The sequence below is a fragment of the Sitophilus oryzae genome, unplaced genomic scaffold (assembly GCF_002938485.1).
Source record: "Sitophilus oryzae breed Bouriz unplaced genomic scaffold, Soryzae_2.0 scaffold_1716_pilon_pilon, whole genome shotgun sequence".
NCBI lineage: Eukaryota > Metazoa > Arthropoda > Insecta > Coleoptera > Curculionidae > Sitophilus > Sitophilus oryzae.
Genome location: NW_022146409.1, coordinates 741,693 through 757,611, shown reverse-complemented (window position 1 = coordinate 757,611; position 15,919 = coordinate 741,693). Strand labels below are relative to the sequence as shown.

The window sequence follows — 15,919 nt, the reverse complement described above, 5'->3', positions numbered from 1 at the left end:
TTAATTAATCACGATCCTGCTTAAAGCCATTGACGTAAAAAGCCGATTTTTGGAAAACGGATTGACTTTAGGGTCTAGAGGTTCGATAAGAAGGGATTTTTCGGAACTCGAATTCTAAGGGGGTGAAACTACCCTCAAATATTAGAATATTTTTTATTTAAAAAGCGGTGAGTTTTTCGGAAAAAACTCTTAAAACACGTATATTTTATTATGTTGTTTTACATATTTTAAGATTTTTTAAAAATATATACAGGGTGTTTCATAAAATATGACCATTGAGTAATCACTATTCTGCTTAAACTGCTTGACATTTAAAGCTGATTTTTGGCAAACGGATTGACTGTGGGGTTGAGGTTCCATAAGGAGGGGTTTCTCGAACTGGTATAAATGTAAAATGAGCAAAGTAGTGAAGATAAATAACATAGTATTATTTATCCATCGCATCGTTGAGAAAGATCCCTAAATTTCAGAAATATTCGCCTAAGTACAGTACGTCTGTCCGTTTGGTTTGGTTTGGTTTGGTTTGGTCTGTAGCTACGGGGTATTCGTGAGAGGGGAAACGATATTCTCTCGATGTTTTTCGTAAGACGACGCGTCCCATCAATAAAAATTCGACAAATTTGCAAGTAGCCAATAAAATGAGTGGGCGGAACGAATTGCGGTGACGTACTCGTCAAGTCGACGTATAAACTATATTGCTGTTTATTTAAATGTTTTCTGTCCGCATTTCTTTCATAGGCACAGATCCAGCAGACGTACTGTAAGTCTTAAATGCTTAATTAAAAGTAAAGTAAAAGTATTTTAAGTTAACGTCTCATTTTTCCTTCTAAGGCTAACCTGTTCGGGGTCTACTTTGTTTAAGAAGAATCCGAACCGTGCTCCTCGGCCATATCATTTTCAATGGCCTACCTACTTGGACAGTGCCTAAGTCGACTCTTACTCACGATATATCTGATCTCATGCGACCTCGAACCGACGTAAATAAACAGTGTGTGTTAATATATTTTACACACTTGCCATGGAACAACAGCACAACAAAATATCCAGACAGTCACCCATCTATCCACTTGCATATCGTATAACGTCGCTTAACTTCGGTGATCTCTCGGGAAACGGCATTTCGATGTAGCTGGCCTGTTGCCCCATAATACTAAATTAAGGACGACATTATAGAAAATATAGAACGTAATAAATGAGTATTAAATTCCAATGTACTATTATTTTACCCATCCCTGGAAAACTCACCGCGTCTGAAAGTATTCGTCAAGGAAAAGCATTACGTCGCTGGTACTTAAACGCGCGTTATTATGGAAATTCGCTTTTCAAACGAGTCGCCTTCAAAATGCAAATTTTACAGTTCAATTTGTTACACAAATTGATATTTTGTCTTTTTCGGTGCAAAGGGGATCTGGAAATTTACGTAACTAGCAGAACACGTTCCAGAAATTGTAGGATTGACTTTGTAAAAGGTTAACTTTACTAATCTCTAAATCCATGGGTTTATTTCTGTAAATTTCTAGGAATAATATCGCAACTAAAACAAATTATTAATGAAATTTTTAAATAGTTTTGTAGTCTAGATTCAATAGCTAGCGTAAAGTGTAAAATATTAAACCCGGGATCCCATTACGCCACATGCCACGCCGCGTCATGCCACCCCACGTCACACAGTGCTTCGTCCCATGGACAAAAATCAAAAAATAAGTTAAAATTTACTAATATCTGAATATATAATTTTATACTTATAGCAATGTTCAACCATCCTGTATATTATTTTTCATAAACAGCGTTTTTGTTAGCAAATATTTTCACTAAAAATAAATTTTGCGATCATTATCTCATCAGTGAAAAGAATAACATTCATAGTAGTTCTGTATATTATGGAGTTAAACGGGTACGTACTTAATTGAAAGCCACTATGGATATTGTTAAATAAGGTATGTACTTTAAATTTATTTCTAAACAAGTTCGTGATTGTTTAGTTTTTATTTATTTTTAAGATGATTCTTAAATGGGTATAAAAATTTTACGTTTTCAAACTTCAAAAAGGCATTTAAAAAAAACATATCAAAACATATCGTATTTATTGAATATTTTTGTTGCCATATTCATACACTTTTAATTTTTGTATAGTTCACCTGCGTCTGCTTGCGACGAACTTTATTTTATAATACTTTTCAGATGGAGTAAAACTGATAGGCAATGCCGATCTGGCTAATACTTGGCTTGATCGTAAGGACAAGAACTCAAAATTATTTGTATTTCAAAAAATATGTTCTTATTAGATATTGATGAACCTTCCGGTCAAATGAGACACCAGTTGTGCCTGAAAAAGTCCACTATGTTGGAGCGAAACGTCGCATAAAAAAAGTGTCCATCTTTCAATTTATTATAAAATCTCATACCCAAGAAAAGGAAAAAATAATATATGGATATGGTCTATTAAAGAGGTAACTATTAACATCCGAACCCCTCATACCGACAAAATGAACAGTAACAACGCGAAAAAGTAACATATTAGAAAATGATGTACAGAAAAATATCTTATATGTGAGGATACTTCATCTACCTGTGATTTGGATACTATAAATTTGGAAGATTCTGTCAGCAGTGATTCTCCTGAATCAGAGTAGTTACGATCTATGCATTTTGTTGTCCTAAAGTAAATTTATAGTATCTTAATTTTTTTTTAATTAAATATAACATTAATGTTTCTTTTTCATTAAAGAAAAACATTTTTATCTTATATTAGGCTTATATTGTAGGAATCATGTTCTAATGTTATTTCAATTCTTTTTTATCACAGGAATTTATTTAATACTTACACCGTTTTCATACTATAACTTATTATTTGCTTAGATGGAACACAGCTCCAACATTATTATTATTTATAAGATTTTTTTTCATAAACGTGGGACTAATAACATCATCATTTAGTACAATGGGAGTACTCATCATTTGTGTCAAATAAACCTAGTTTGAATAAATTGCTTACAATAAAAGAGAAGTTTTGGATTTTTGTCCTCTAGAGCCATATGTTCGAAGCACTGTGCGTCATGAAGATCTGTGCATATGTTTTTGCATTTAATTACATGTATTGCTTACACACTAGGTAACACGCCACCCCACGTCACCCCTCGTCACGCCAACCCATGCTATCCCACGCTATAACACGTGTGATGGCAATTCGTCTGTCCCAGATGTCATATGTATACTCTTCCCCACGTCGCAACACGTGGGCTCATGCGAGCCCACATGGGATAGCGTGGCATCGCGTAGCGTGTGGTCTAATGGGGTCCGGGCATGAAAAAAGATAAAATATTTGTTAAACTAACATTGGCTTTAATCTTCATTTTTTGCGATATTTCGGTCTGATGTATAACTGACCGGTATATTAAAGGTAAACTAATCTAAACCCTAAAACTACTGAGCATATATTATATTAGAGCAAGGCATTCACCTGTGACAGAAGACACCAGTCTTGGTCCGTCTTGTAAGCGATATCTAAATTTGTTTAAATTTTAATTAACTTAAAACAGCTTCTTTAAATTTATGGTTTTCAATAATATTGCTTGCGGAAAACTCGGGTTTCCAACCAGTTTATTTTGTGCTGCTTGGTCAAACATAGCCTGCAACACCCCCCTTCATCAACACCACCCTTTGTTTTTTGTAGGTATCAATGTATATTTAGTGGTTAGAAACGTACCATTATCTAAATCTTCCAGTTTTTTAAGTACAGCTATTTAAAAATTAATAATTCTATTTATTATAGTTTCATTTCAAGAATTTCGTTACCATCAAAATTTTAGAAATTTAGCAGGTCGAATTGATACATATAAAGTTTGAATACTTGTCATGGAAACGATTTTCTTTAAACGAAACAATTATAATACCTAGAATAATTATCTTTTAAATTACTTTAATGAACAAACCAGAAGATTTAGATATAAGAATATGAAAAGCAATTTTATTTATGTTTCGATTTTTTAAATAATATAAAGTAAAGATTTCAGTTAACGTCTCCTTTTTGCTGCCAGGGCTAATCTGGACGGGGCCTACTTTGTTTACGCGGAATCCGAACCGCGGTCCTCGGCCATATCGTGGTCAATGGCCTACCGTCTTGGCAAGTGTCTAAATCGACTCTTACTCACGAGATATCCGTTCTCATCCGGCCTCGAACCGACGTGAATGAGCAGTGTGTGTCAATAGATTTTACACTTTTGCCTTTTTTTGTACAACAGAGTTTCGAACCGGTCACCCGTCCATCAATTAATATCGCCTTACGTCGCTTAACTTCGGTGTTCTAATGGGAACCGGTGTTTCGACGTAGCTAGACCGTTGTCCCTAAATAATATACATAGGCTTAAATTTAATAAATAACCACGATTTGAGCGATTTCAATAACGGAAATCAATATTTTTTGATCTACCTGTTTGATATCCAATTGGTTGATTTAACACATCGAATATGTCAACTTTCCTTAACCTATAAATCAAATGTCCGCTTTCAGTATGCCGAATTTATGATTTAACAAACGCTTATTCAAATTTTTGTCAATTCTAGACATGTTTTACTTTTTATCTCGTAAACTGTTAGAGATAGATATAGGTTAGTATTATAGAAAAATACTGAGATATGAAAGTAGTATCGCAAAATGTAGTAATATACCAGGTGTTCCATTTAAATTAACAAAGACGCTACCACTTTTGGCAACACTGTACCGCTGAAAACAATTTAGACCGATGGAGCAGGTGCTTTTATGTAAAAATCCAAATCTTTCTCAAAAAAAATCTCAAAAAATCTCATCACCTTCTCCATTTATGTCTAACGTACCATGGCCGTGAGTTACCCTCTATATTATTTCATAACATATCATTTTCTACCAATTTTAAACAAATATTATGATTGGCTTGCTTCGGAATAGTTACAGTGAGAATATAATAAATAAAATTTAGAAAAAAAAGAAGCAAGAAATACCGCTGAAGATTCATTCTCTCTACTGAGAATGCCTTGCATTAAAGGTCTCTGATAAAATCCGACGTGTCTGAAAGCAGCATAATATCAAAACCGTCTTTAAAGGCAACAGTTATAGTTTAATTAACGATCCATTGACATCTTAACTGACTCATCTTGACAGAGACAAAAACAACAGGCTTTTGTCAAAAGAAAGACTGCATCATCAGTTACAGGAGGTATATCTCCTCCAATACCCAGAGTTTTTTAAAGAAAGTAATCCGGCACAAAGGTATATAATTTAGAACTGAAATTGTCTCCATTCTGTATATTCTAAAAATAGTTATTTATTTATTTTATAATTAAATATTAGATATAAATATAATTTTATAATTTTTCATACTAGCGCAGAGAATTTTTTGTCTCCATACGTCATATTTTGTCATTTTCTAAAACCCGGTCCCGAAAATCCAATAAAAATAAAGGAAAATTCTCCGGTCTAGGGCAAAACGACTAGCGCCATTCCAAATTAAACAATAAATCTCGGGAAATCCAGCGTCGTCCAATAATACCGGCTCCGAATAATCTTCCGAGAGCGTTTCCCAGTCGAAAACTGCATTTTCTTTCGTGTTCCACAGAACTACTTTCGCTCGAATCGGTTCTTGAATTATAGTCGACGGATTTGTGGATCAGGCCAGCGAAATATATTTATGTAGCTAGATCCAAGCGTGAAATATGATTTTTCTCCTATTTAATGCAATGTAATAATATGATAATCTTATTATTTATTAGAAGAAAATTGTACAAATTGTACAAATCTACCACCATCAATCAAAAGACTTTAACTAACTGTTTAAGCAAGTTTTTGTTAAAAACTGTAGATATATTAGTAGAACCAGATTTTGTCTTATAAAGAATATTTTACTTCTTCAAAAAAGTAGGGTTTTTCGCCACTGTAAGAAAATCTAAAAATCCAACGGAGACAGAATTGTCAGCAGTGGTGTACAATAAACTAATTTGCCTAACGGACAAAAAAATGCTTAACATTTCGGGAACTATATCTCTTCCCGTCGCGTCGCGTTGTCGCGCCGGTGGCAAAAAAAACAAAGAACAAAACAACTATTTAAAATATCTAAATGCAACTATTCGAGAACACTTAAGTTTTTTTTTCAAACAGATACGTCTATAAGAACCGGTGACGTTCTGTTAAAATGACATTATATCCAAGTTAAACTTCAAAATTAACACAATTACTACCTGATAACAATTACTTAGTAAGGTAAAACCAAAAAGCTTTAAATTTTCTGTATGATTATTTTTTAATTTTTACGTATGTTATGTTTATTTATGTTATGTTCTTTAGAATCAAAGAAGCGATTGTCATACATTACTATTTTTATTAGATTGTATTAAGAAAGTCTCTTTTATTTTTTTCTTAGAGGCTTCTCGCCTCTTTCATTATAATTTTTGCGTTGTTAAAATCTACTCTGGGCTCTGTGTCCCATGAATGCTGACAGATCTCAGATTTGTGAAAATAGTTTTTTCTTAAATAATCATTATGTGCTTTAAATCGAACATTTAACATTGTATTTTGTATATTACATTTTTTGTTTGTTGTCCAATATTTATTGGTTTAGTGTGTGTTAAAATGGATCTAAGTGTTATTTGTGTTTTGAAGAATGTTCATATGTTATATTGTTTTCCTATCCTTATTTTTTACGAAACGCCTCGTATGTATGGAATTGTAAGTTATTGTGTTATTTTTATCATTCTGTTTTTTCTCTCTATTATTTGGGGTTTGTATTTCGTTTAATGTTTTGTCAGTAAAACATGCTGGATAGTCGTTTTTATTAATGTATTTTTTATGTGGTTTATATATTTGTTTAGCGAATTATTGTCTGAATATATTATTTTTGCCCTATCATTTACACTGTGATTAGATGTGAAATTTAAGTATCTGTTTTAAAAAACTAAAGTGTTCTCGAATAGTTGCATTTAAATATTTTAAATAGTTTTTTTTCTTTGTTCTTTGTGTTTTTTTTTGCTTCCGACGCGCGACGAGGAGAAGATATATGCTCTCGAAATGTTAAGCATTTTTCCGTTAGGCAAATTTATTTATTAGCAAACCACTGCTGAAAATTAGTCTCCGATGGATTAACGCCAGCACTGTTTACCAAAAATAACTATTTTATTTTGTAGATTTTCTTACAATGGAACAGATGAATCCGCCACAGATGTATAGACATTTTTTTCTAGAAGTCCATTCTAGAGGTTTATTAGTGGCTATATTGAAAGGCTTAATAAAACTGTGACCATGATAGAGTCATTAAAGTGGATCCAAATTGCCCGTGATCCTGCTTGCGCTTGTGCTTGTGATTGTATTAACGGTGCTTGCGCTCGCATGTTGTCTTGTTTCTCAAGATCATTCGGCTCGCAAGCAACAATGTTCCCATTGTATAGGGTAGTGATTACGTTTGAGCGGTTCTGACAACGGAAACAGCTAGAATACTTCCAGCGACTATCAAGTGTGCTCACACAGTTAAAATATGGATTTGATCGCAAGTAGGCCTGTTTGATAAATCAGGTTTGGCCTACAACTTTTCTTAGATAGGAACTATCGGTAACAAGAAATAGCCATCTTATCCGAAAGTCAAGCAGCACTAAAAGCGATCAACCAAGTAACTATCAAAACGAAGTTGGTCAAAGAATGTCTAGAGAAGCTGAACAAATCAGACAAATAAAATCCATTTATCCTACTACCCTTGTGCCTACTCACCAAGGGATAGAAGGCAATGAAAATGTAAGCGATCTAGCTAGAAAAGGAGCGAATACTCCACTAACTGGACCAGAACCGTTCTGCTTTCCAAGCGGAAACCAGCTTAAAGCGGAACTGAAGAAACTGGAACACTCCATCCGTAACATGGAATGTGAATCTTCCAGCGGTCTCAAACATTCGAAGACATTTTTTAGGACTTACAGCCGAGAAAAATCAAATATTTTCCTTGATTTAAGTAAGAATAATCTTTGGATCGTCAGCGTTGCGGGGTTTTTAACAGAACACTGTTTTCTCAATGAATACCTCAGCATATTGAAGCTGAGGCAAAACATAGAAAGAGGTAAAAAAGTAGAACCTTCTACGTCCAACTAGTCAACTCGCATAGCTAACAATGTTGCCATTTGCTGTCGCCTTATTTTATGAACGCCGGAAAGTAACGCCTAGCTATAGCCAATTTTGAAAGAGCAGCTGAAGATCCATTAGTAAGGCCGTCGCTTCGGTAACGAAAGGTCCCAGGACCGTGCCGCAACTCAAACCAAAAGTTTTTTGTTTTTTACAGCACTTTTTATTTTTTATTTATTTACAGTTGTAAATAAGTTGTAAATAATATGGGTAATAGCAATCAAAGTACGCCATAGGCGTGTTTTGATTGCGTTGGTTAGTCTCTGGAGTAAGTTTTTTTATTTAGATTGCACGAGAAATACCCGACCGATTTCGTTTGTCGTGATCGTTTATGCGCGTGTAGAACTGCGAAATTAAGGGACAACAAACGGCAACGTTGGGTATGCGAGTTGACTAGTGGGACGTAGAAGCTCGTTAAAAAAGTGAAGTCCGGCCCAAGTCAAGCCCAAGTACTAATTATTAAAGATGTTATTATTGTTTGCTTTGAAAATGTGTTCAACAATGTTTGTATCATCGGCAACTATTTAAAACTCAATTCTTAATATTTTTTTAGATCAAGATGATTAAATGGATAATAATAATTTTAAATTACTCAAACATATTACAAAATAGATAATTAAAACAATACAAAATTAGTACATCATTTTTAAAAGATCATATCTTTTAATTTGTATGAAAAAAGATACCCTGATGCGGGTTACTAGTCTATTATAATTTAGAAACACCGCTTTGTTATAAATCTAAAAGTTAAAATTAGAAACTCAATTATAGCGCAAACGAGACTAAAATTGTTAAAAATGATCGTAAACTACTTTCCTGTCCTCCGAGGGCTGATATAAACTTTTATAATTAAGTAATCTGTTAAAATTATGTCGGAATTTTAGAAATTCCATTCGGGAAATCGTAAATTTCTTTCTGGTACTTTACGAACATAACTTTAGTGTCGGTCGCTAGTAATTTAGTTCGTTTTTTTTATTTTCTGCGGATTTTTAAGAGAAATTACATTAAATTACCAAATCGCTTGATTATTTTAAATTGCAGTAAATTATTAAAATCTAAAAAATTATTTAGTAAAAATGGTAAAAATTGTTATATTTTTATTGATTATAGTCTGGAAGCAAAAGTATATGTGGCATTAGTGTCATTTGTCTTTTTTGTTCCGAAATGCATTTTTTATACGGTATGAGCGAAAAAAACGACGTCAAAGACGGCTGGGGAATTACATTCCATGATAATTTTGGTGAGGTAAATCGCTAGACGTAATTTATTAAAGGTTGACATTGAACTTGCCAAAAATTAACACTATTGATAGATTTAAACAGGATAGACCGACCAAAAATTAAAATATTTTAAGACACACTCAGCAATTTCCTGGTTTTGATTTACTTTCCCCAGCACATAAAGCTAATAAATGTTATTAGTTATTAAACTCGTTAAATCAATATATTTGTAATAAAAATAGGTAAGTTAATATAATTATTTAATAAAAAAAACTACAAATAAACTACTAAAACAACCAAATCAAACTGACGCTTTTTAATTATTTTTAACAAGCAGTAAATAAATACAAAAATGTAAGAATACAAACATTATTAGTTCATCCTAAATGAATTTCATAACTGACTGGTTTTATGCTCGTAAGATAAATTATACAGGGTGAGTTAAATAAGTGAAAATATATTCAGGGCTTGTAGATCTCGATAAAAGAAACATAATTTCTTTTTAGCGTTTTTCAAATAAGTCCAAAATAACCGAAATATTTTACTTCGAAAATATCCAGGAAATGATTATTTGCTTAAATTTTAAAAACCACTGTGTCTTTTCTGGGTTTTCTTTTTTGGTAAATTTAATCCACTACATATGTGCCATATTATCAGGAAATTATGTTTTTTAACTAAAAACTAAAAAAAATCCAAAAATTTTTTTTCAGGAAATTCCAAATTTTCAAAATTTATTTTCGCGATGAAAAGCCCTAATCGTATTTCTGGGGTCGAAATATACTACCCCAAAAAATATTTGCACTTATCTAAAACTCACCCCGTATAATTAATTAGCTACTAGTTAAAAGTTGGTCCATTTTTTAAACAGGGCCGCTGTTATGTATGGAAACGGTCGATTATTAGGTAGAATATAGGAGGTACCGCAAAAAGTTAAATACAAAAGGTATAGAATGTTTAAATATCTATTAGCGAGAAATAAATGTAAGTACACAGGGTCGGTCATAAAGTCGTGGCACATAAAAGTTTCATTTTTTAAATAAAACCCCCTCTAATATTATTTACATATTTCAATTCTTTCTTCAATTCTAAGCAAAAATCGAAATAAATGTACCTCAAACCAACTGTTTCCGAGTTATTGACTTTCGAAAATATCACTTAAACAATTTGATTTAATTAATTTCGATATGATTAATTTTATTTAACGATGCCAATCTGCCGAAAATGTGATACTGTTGTAATGGGTTTGTAAATGCCTATTAGCTATAGCTACTAGTAAATTTAAGTATAGAGGATCGGTCATAAAGTTGTGGCACATCAAACTTTATTTAAATGAAACCCCTTGTATATTATTGCATATTTCACTTCTTCCTTCAATTTTAAGCAATAATCATAATACACAATGTACATAAATTAAAGAATCGAAATGTTAAACAAAAATTTTGTTATTTAAAGACTTGATATAATCTCCTTTTATACATCTATAAATGCTAACTTAAAAACTAATGACAAATATTATTAAGTAGCTATCACAATTTCGGCAGAATGGCATCGATAAATGAAACCAAACATATCGAAATTAATTAAATCAAATTGTTTAAGTGATATTTTCAAAAGTCAATAATTCGAAAACGGTTGGTTTGAGGTAGATTGTATGTATTTCGATTTTTGCCTAGGATTGAAGGAAGAATTGAAATATGCAATAATACAGAGGGGTTCTGTTTAAAAAAATAAAATTTTTATGTGCCACGATTTTATGACCGACTCTGTATACTTAAATTTATTACTCGCTAATAGATAATTGAACGTTCTCCAACCCAATGTGAGTACATATCAATGTTTTTGAGGGGCCTGTTCGGCCCCTCGTCAGATTAATAGATATTCTCTCGTCTCATTAATAGATAATTAACAATCCTATAACTTTTGAATTTATCTTTTTGCGGTACTTCCTATACTTTACCTAATAATCGACCGTTTCCATACAAAATAGCGACCGTGTATAATTTATCGGGATACGATCGCATGCTGCACATGTAACATCTTTCTAAGATTCACAATAACCTCGCTCTAATTCAAGCCCTGATCCAATATCTTTCCTCAGATTTGTACACCAATAACATAAAACGTGCATAAAATCAATAAAAAATTCACAGTCCTTTACAAAGATGCAACCGGGGGGGGGGCATTGAAAATGATGAATAAAAACGTAAAAATATGATTAGTGTTAATATGAGTGTATTACATACATATGTTTAAATAACGCACTTTACAAAAAACAACAGATTTAAAGATTCACTGAAAAAGTAGTAATGTTAAAATTAAATAAAACATTATCAATAATAATTATGCGATCGCACCTATCCGTAAAACAAGCAAGCAAAAAAAAGAATTCTTACGGAAAGTTACACTTTACGATATAATTTTTTAACTGTTAAAGGCAAACCCCATTTAAACACAAAACTTTTTAATACCTACTACTATATCTAAAAGACTTTTTTTTAAATTACTAAATTCTTAGCCACGCTTCTGTTTTCCTTGGCTGTTGTGCGTCACGTCACAGATTAACAGGCCCACGTTTGCACCACAAGGCGATGCTGCAGACCACTAGGTAGACCGGTCGTAGAAATTTATGCTATACAACTTGTAGTCAATCTACACAAATATTAACCTTTTTTTCTTTTAAAATGTGTTCAGATTTTGTAAAAAGTATAAGTCAAAATCCCAAAACTTAAATTTGATATGAGTTTCTTAGTCTTTAACTAATATAGTGGCGAATTACAGAAATTCCTTTTCAATGAAAATTAATGAGTTAAATAAAATAATTTAATAAATTACTAGCTTTTTCTCGCGACTACGTTCGCGTTACACCTCGAATCGTTCATGCATTGATTTAAATGATTTTTTACTTCTTTATAGAGAGCTAGTGAGCATAGATGTTTTTTATTTTTCATCTTTTTTTATTTATTAAGAGCACTAATACTCTCTTTATAGGTTATTTTTATTCTTTGAAGGATAATTGAGGAAGATATATTTCGTTATGATGTCACTAAATAAACCCTTGTATAAAATTTTATACTGTCTGGTTTATAATGTTATAATATTGCATTTTCGTACAGCAAACTTTCATTTCCTATTCTACTCCCTAAGGGTATAAATTTCATAAATTCGCTTTAACTTTGTGCCAATTTTTATGTGTATAATCCAGTGGTCACCAAGTTTTATATAAATTTTTACTAACTTTACCCATTTGGTTGATGAATTTCAAAAATTTCTTCTAATAATATATATATATATAATATAATGTAATTTGTTGGAATTATATCTTCTTTAAATATAATTAGACTTTTTAACGACTTTTAAGTTACCTAGGAAAAAATCTGTGCACGTACCTACCAGTATTGTTACAGGTTAATGCGTGAAACAAATGTGTTATATATTATTCGTAGTATTAGTGGTATTATATTGGAATCAGCTTGGCATTAGTGGGGCATTATATGAGAAATTTTGGTATTTAATTTGAATTTTTGGCATTAGTATACAGACATTTGTCAGCGGTTTACTCCTTGTAGATAATCAAAAAGTTTTTTGATAAAATTTGCTTTTTATGTCAGATCATTTCTATGAAAAATTACATTAGATTTTTATTAAAGACGCTGGGTAATTAAAACATTGACTAATAAAGCTTGTCCACTTTAAATAAGGGGTCACGAAATATCCTCCTTGGAGTGTTTGGGTTAAGGGGTGTATAATAAATTAATCGTTGTTTTATAATAAAAACCATAAAACATTTATTTGTGAGTAAAATAATGCAATAGTTGGATATCTCTCCTTTATAATTAGGTGACTAAAATACACTAAAATAATTAGAAAAAAAATCTTGTACTTATTTAGTAATTACGTCAATATTAATTAATTGACTTTCTAGTCTATTTTATTTTATGTACAAATATATTATTAAATTTTAAGCATTAAGTAATAAAACACTTTGTGGCCCTCTTTATATCGTAAGAGGTTACGAAATATACTCCTGGTTACACCCCTTACAGAAAACAGTGTAAGGGATGTAAATAAATTGTATAATCACTGTTTTTCATAATAAAATCTATAAAACATTTCTTATTTGTGAGATTAAAAAAACAAAACAATGCATTGCTTAAAATAAGTACATTCAATATATATGTATGTGTTATAACATAATATAGCCATTACTATTATACTATTATTATTAAAATAATATGTGTGTAACATATTTCTTTAACGAATTAACCTGTAACAGACTTTTCTTATTTATATGCCCAGTATATTTTTTGTTTAACAAACCAATCAGGAAAAATCCAAAACCTACCGTTATAGGAGGTATAAGATGATTAAACTTATATAATGACAACTACTTATCGGATAACAAATTAATTACTACTGTCAGCTAGTTCAGCTACTGTCTAGGTAGAATATACCTAGAGTACCTACACCTACCTATGATGTAGGTAGATTAAAGCTTATTTTGACGTTACCTCTCACTTCGGTGTCACAAGCTGAATTTTTCAGGGATGGAAGTACAGTACATGATATGGGGACCCTTATTCCGAAAGTAGTACAAAATTAGACCGGGTAAAAGGGCACTATCATCAAAAATCGATATATTAATACCACCGTATAGAGAAAACAAATACTTATTTTTTGATCCAGTACACAATAAAGTCTTCGTAGGGAGTAATTTTTATAATTATTTACGAAAAAACATTTCCATTAGCGCTTATGACCAAAAAAAACTTTAAACATGAAGAAATCATTTCAATCATGCGAAAATTTGGTTTAAAAATAGATTTTTTTTAATATAACTTTCATTTAACGAAAAACGAAGGCCTAAATGAAAAAAGAAACAATTTAAAAGTTTCGCTTATGTCTTGACAAGGTATCAAAGCAAACCCCATATTTTTTGCTTTTAAACTAATAAAGATATATCAATAAACAATTAGCGATGTAATGGTTTTTGCGCGCGCTGGCCGACTGCCGCCGCTGCGCCGAGATTTCCTATACCCTTGTATATATGACGCCATGGTGTGGCAAATGTAGCATTTTAATTCGATTTGGGCTCCCTTATATAGGATAACAGAAACATTTTCAATGTTAAAACAAATAATAAGTAATATAATCTAGGAAAAGCCCAACACATCCGCAAAAATTAAAATCAAATTCAAATATGTCAATTAAAACGTCAAACGCAACTGATATCAAAAATGGTGCATCATGACGACGGTTTCACCACTAATGCATAATTATAAATATAGTATAAACTCTTCCATTCTTTTAGGGGAAAACACCTTTTCTTACAATTATGTTCTTAATAAATCTTTCTTCTTCATTTCCTTTTTTTGTCATGGAGACTTTCAACTGCACAAAAGTTTAAACTAGATTTTTGACTTCTCCAACTCAAACTGGCCGGACCTTCAATAAAAAGGACAATAGGTTGGCGATTCCATTTGCAATAAGCGTACTTTACACTCCAACTTTCTTCCAACTGTTTGGAGACGCTCTCTGATATAACGCAGGACTTCTTTAGAGCTTTTCTTTACACAAGTTCTATGCGCTTGAGAAGATGCACTTGTTCTTTTGCCAGATTAAGTTTCTTGGCAAAGTTAAAATGAGGTATAGTTAAAATATCACACAATCGGCAAAAAAACGGCGTCAAAGATGGCTTGGAAATAGAGGTCGGTTTCATTTTATATGTAAAATTTTATGGGTCATTTTCTCTATATGTATAAAAAATTATTACTACCTAACCTAACCCAGCCGCTTTTTTGATAATATGTAGTATATTTGAAGACAGATATTACTGGTTTTGTATGTTTATTATTTACTAGTGATGGGAATACCGGTTCCTCATGAATCACGTTACAATAGCGACCGTTCCAGAGAAATACACAATATAATTAACATTGAATAAGGAAAATTGAGCGAATTGAAAGATTCAAATAAATAATATCCAGATCAGCAATTTAAAAGAAACTATTTTTAACTTTTATTTGTGAATTTGAAATCTCAATGTACGATCTAAAAATATACATAATATTAATCGTAGTTATTATAAATATATCAACTTCTACAAACAAGTTTCTACATATAAGCTATACATGTTCGAAAGGGTTACCACCCTCCCTATTGGACACATTTATTTTCAGCAGATCATCTTCTTATACTTCCGAATGCATTTTGTACTCTTTGTTGTAAATGTTGAGGTATATTGACTTCGCTTTTACAAATGACGTCAAGTAAAGCCCCCGCGCCTTGGTAACAGGTCCAGGAACCTCGCTGGCCATTATACTGCTTCACCATTTCCAATCCACCTTCCGGGGAAATGATTTCATTGTTTATATTATATTATATTTATATTATTTTTTATTATTTAATGTATTTTATAGTTTTAAAGCTCATCAATATTGTAACAATGAATAGATTAAATATTTAAAAAAAACAAAGCCGAACTCGAAATTAGTTTAAATAAATTGTGTTTAAATGCCCGAAACAAAAAATTAAGTGTGGCATATCATTGTACTCAGGAGCCCGAATTCTT

At 31.8% G+C, this 15,919-nt stretch overlaps 1 protein-coding gene across 1 annotated transcript in view; it reads left to right on the top strand.

Annotated features, from left to right (window-relative positions):
- The window catches only part of LOC115881334 (proteoglycan Cow), a 393,974-nt gene that overhangs the window by 288,884 nt on the left and 89,171 nt on the right, over positions 1 to 15,919 (top strand). The window lies entirely within an intron of this gene.